Here is a 4,851-nt window from a genome sequence, read left to right as displayed (position 1 = left end):
ATTTTTAGAAAACCCTTATATTCACCTAAAGACATTTCAAGAATATTGCATGATGAATTGTGAAGGAGTCTCTGCCAGTGTTATTTGATTATTAGCATTCCCTTTTATATCAAAGATAAAGCAAGAATTTGGTTGTACTCTCTTCCTAAAAAAAAGCATAACAAGTTGAAAATAATTGGACCAATTGTTTCTGAATCACTTTTCCCCTCCCAATAGAACAACATATATAAGGAATAGAATCCAAGGCTTTGCTCAGGAAGATAGGAAAACACTATTTGAAGCATGAGACATATTTAAGGGTTATTTGAGACAGTATTCTCATCATGGCTTAGATAAATGGCTGACAATGCACATATTTTACATTGGGATTACTTTTCTGAGTAAGAGATTTTTGGATTTAGCTACAGGAGGTTTTTTGATAAACAAAAGTTTTGATAAAATATATACATTATGTTGGGACCCTTGTTGGCTGGCTAGAGGGGGGGGGGGTGAATAGGCCCTACACAAATTAAGCAAATACAATCTTTCTCAAATTTATAATTTAATTAAAAGAACACTTGCATAAGATTAATAAAGAAACTAAAAGGAAAGAGGCACCGAGAATTTACTTGGTTACAACCGGGGAGGTTGTTAGTCACACTAATTTCTACTTCAGACGGAGAAGTCTCTTTACAACAATGAAAGCATAGAAAGATGAAGCTAAACAGAAAAGGAAGTGTGTACAAGTGTTGCTTGGATATTTCTTGTTGTGTCTAGATTTTGAGAGAAGGGCTGCTTATATAGCCTTGTTCGGGGCGCCTGGAAGGGTTCCAGGCGCCTAGAATGGGATAATATTTTATCCTTAATATAACGGTACGTGCCACATCAAATTTGACTAAGTTTTGGGTTCCGGGCGCCCCGGAAGGGTTCCTGGCGCCCCGGAAGGGTTCCGGGCGCCCGAAATGGTTCCGGGCTCCCCGAAGGTGAAAGTTAACCTTTTGTTGACGTTCTCTCCGGGCCTCCAGCTTCAGATCCGCTTGCTTCGGTCTGGGTCTTCCGCTCCGTCTCCACTCGCTTGGGTGATTTCGACCATCCGGAATAGGGCTCACCCGAACCCAACTTCCGACCTTCTCGAGTAAGCTTCCGCTCTGGCTTCTCGTCCCTCAGAAACACCGCGCACCTCCTTCTTGTCCGCCCGCGTACTCTTCCGCAACGCCTCATCCCTCAGGCGCACCGAGCCCGTCAGCTCTCTCCCGTGTCGTCCTTCTTGCTAGCTGTGTCTTTTGCTCGACATCCTGTGCTCCTAAGTTCCTGCACACTTAGACACAGGGTTAAACACAACATGACATAACTTAACTTGTTTGATCACATCAAAACTATCATGGGGTACCAACAATCTCCTTCTTTTCGATGTGAGTAACCCAAGTTAAGTTAGGATAATCAACATAAAGTAAAATAAATAAATTTACAATTGAAGTGTAAAAATTTAAAAATAGTTAAGTTACCTCATCCTAGACTTAATCTTCCCTTCTCTCCCTTTGATCACATAAAAAATGGGATACAAAAAAAGATAAGGATAATTTTTCAAAAAATAAGAAAGTTTTTAGTTAAAAAAAAATCTTATTTTCCAACAATTTTGAAAAACTTATCAAGGTTTTTTTTTCTTTGAAAACTTTGAAAGATTTGAAAATAATTTTGATATCACTTAAAAAAATGTGCAACGTAAATAATTTTAGAAACTTTAAGTTTTGCAAAAAAATTTCTAAAAAAAATATTTGAGTAACTATTTAAAGCATTAATTATAATTAAATGCTTTATCAATTAGTCAATTAAATATTTTATTTCATTAATTAACTTCCAAGCAGTGGCGAGGCACTAGACCTTATTGGTTATTGGAGCAACAACCACTTTCTAGACAAAGTCTCTTAAGGAAATCAAACATTTAATCTACTTTCTGAAAGCCCTAACTTTAAGGTTTTAATTTATAGAAGTTTTTAGAACCCAATATAGATTCCTACCAACTGGGTTAATCAGAAATTTTTTCAGGACATATTTTCTAGATAGTTTTCTGATTTGGCCCCTATGAAATCTAAGATGCTAGCTTAGTCTATTATAATTTTGGGTTTAACATTTAAGCATGCACGATTTGTCAAGTCTTCTACTTGTACTTTCAATTTATCATTTTTTATTTTTAATTTATCATATTCTTTTAATGGACAAGATTTGGCGAGAATCAATTTTAACTCTTTATTTTTTTTCTAGTTTGCAACAATTCTTTAATAAATATTTTATAAACTTGAATGACTTATCAGGAGGAAGAGATCATATCTGACTTACCTTGTCAATTCCGTTATCCGTAGCTCTCTCTGAAGTGCTACTTTCTTTTGATGTCGCTCTTCCTTCATCGATGCTCTCAATTCTCATTTCGGATGAGCTTGCTTCATTTTCGTCATCTTGATAGCTTGCCATTAACGCAAGTCCGAAGAAAACCTCAATTTCTTATTCAGAGGACGTTTCATCCCACGTCGCCTTTAGCGTCTTGTACTTGTTAGATTGGGCAGACTTCTTATTCTTTCCTTTGTCCTTGTCCTTGATCTTTAACTTAGGGCAGTTATCTTTAACGTGCCCTTCTTCATTGCAGTGGTAGCATCTGATCGTTCTTTTTTTCTACCCATGGTTAGTTTTTCTAGTTTTAAATAATTTTTTAAATTGTTTTACCACCGACGTTGTTTCGTTGTCATCGGATTCTGAATCTTGTTCGTCCACCTTTGCTTTAAAGGCAATGTTGTACTTCAACTCTTTCTTTGAATCTGCACATCTCATTTCATGGATTTAAAATGTTGAAAACATTTCTTCTAAGGTGATAGATTCTAAATCTTTAGATATATGGTAAGCATCTACTAATGATGCCCACTCGGTGGTTCTAAGAAATACAATAAGTGCGTACCTTAGCGAATATCGGTTGTTTACCTTTTCTCCGAGATTTGTGAGTCCGGTGATTAGTTCCTTCATTCTTGAGTGAGGATGTGCAATGGTTTCTTCTGTTTCCAATTTTATGTTACTCAGCCGGTTCCTTAGCAGATCTCGTCTCACGAGCTTGACTTCGGGCGTCCTTTCATGTAGCTCAAGGAACTTCTCCCAAAGCTCCTTTGTTGAGTTGTAAGCGTCGAAACAGTTGACTTTTTCTGGCGATAGGATGCTCAGCAGATGGAACTCTGCTTTGTTGTTTACCACGTAGTCAGCCTGCTCTTTCTTCGTCTACTGGTATTCTTCCTTACCTTTGGGCGCTACAAAATCGAACTTCATTATTAGAAGCAATTCAAAGTCGATTTTAAAGAATATCTCCATTCTCTTTTTCCAGCTCGCGAACTCCCCCTCGAACTTCGGTGGGTATTTGCTCGGTTGGGCCATCGTCTCGTTGCTTCAGTTGGTGATTAGTCTTTCTGAGGCATCCTGGCTCTGATACCACTTGTTAGGACCCTTGGCGGCCAACGAGAGGAGGGGGGGGGGGGGGGAAATAGCCTCTACACAAATTAAGTAAACACAACCTTTCTCAAACTTATAACTTAATTAAAAGAACACTTGCATAAGATTAATAAAGAAACTAAAAGGAAAGAGGTGCTGAGAATTTACTTGGTTACAACCGGGGATGTTGTTAATCCAATGCAGTAAAGTTACACTAATTTCTCCTTCAAACGAAGAAGCCTCTTTAGAGCAATGAAAGTATAGAAAGACGAAACTAAATAGAAAAGGAAGTGTGTACAAGTGTTGCTTGGATATTTCTTATTGTGTCTAGCTTGTGGGAGCATAACTACTTATATAGCTCTGCTCGGGGCGCCTGAAAGGGTTCCAGACGCCTGGAATGAGATAATATTTTATCCCCGATGTAACAGTACATGTCATGTCAAATTTGGCTAAGTTTTGGATTCCGAGAGCTCCGGACTGCTCCGGGCACCCAGAATGGTTCCGGACACCCCCAAGGTGAAAGTCAACCTTTTTTTTGACTTTCTCTCTGAGCCTCTAGCTTCGGCTCAACTTGCTTCGATCCAGGTTTTCCACTCTGGCTCTGCTCGCTTGGGTGATTTCGATCATCCGGAATAGGGCTCACCTGAACCCAACTTCTAGCCTTCTCGAGCAAGCTTCCATTTCAGCATCCCGTCCCTCGAAAACGTCGCGCGCCTCCTTCTCATCCGCCTGCGTACTCTTCAACAGCATTTTGTCCCTCAGATGCACCGAGTCCGTCAACTCTCTCCCGTGCTGTCCTTCTCGCTAGCTGCATCTTTTGCTCGACATCCTATGCTCCTAAGTTTTTACACACTTAGACATATGGTTAAACACAATAGGACATAACTTAACTTGTTTGATCACATTAAAACTATCCTGGGGTACCAACACATTAATTGATCAAGTGATAATGAACCTCTAAGAATGGCCAAGTGAAAATTTAATGGCATTTTCCTCAAAAATTCCTAAAGTGTGGGCCATGAATGCAAGTGTGCTTATTAAACAAGCTGTAGTGCAACCACCCAAGAGCTTTGAAAATCACGAGTCATAAAATGAGAGGTTCAAACATTCATAGGCTAAGTTAGAAAGCTTGATTCAAAATGGTTCAAACAATGTCTTGCTCCCACACAAACAAAGTCTAGTGCACATTATAATGATATCAAGTTGAGAAGTGATTTGTATATCAACGAACTTCATGAGAAAGATAGGTACGGATATGAGGAAAGGAATACAAGAGAACCACAAAGACTCACATCCATCACTCCAGTTAAGGTCAATGGGCCATCAGTATCATTTCCTCAACGGTTGATAAAATCTAGTCTTGACAACAAATTTGAACCTCTGCCTCATACTCAAGAAGAAAGGCTA

At 38.9% G+C, this 4,851-nt stretch overlaps 1 non-coding gene across 1 annotated transcript; it reads right to left on the bottom strand.

Moving 5' to 3' along the window:
• Positions 1 to 224: 224 nt before the first annotated feature.
• LOC121968857 lies at positions 225 to 330 on the bottom strand. The gene has a single exon (XR_006108385.1). It is a non-coding gene; the product is annotated as a small nucleolar RNA R71 (small nucleolar RNA).
• Between the last annotated feature and the right edge of the window lie 4,521 nt (positions 331 to 4,851).

The sequence above is a fragment of the Zingiber officinale genome, chromosome 3B (assembly GCF_018446385.1).
Source record: "Zingiber officinale cultivar Zhangliang chromosome 3B, Zo_v1.1, whole genome shotgun sequence".
In the NCBI taxonomy this organism is placed as follows: Eukaryota; Viridiplantae; Streptophyta; class Magnoliopsida; order Zingiberales; family Zingiberaceae; genus Zingiber; species Zingiber officinale.
This window is presented reverse-complemented; position numbering and strand designations above follow the sequence as displayed.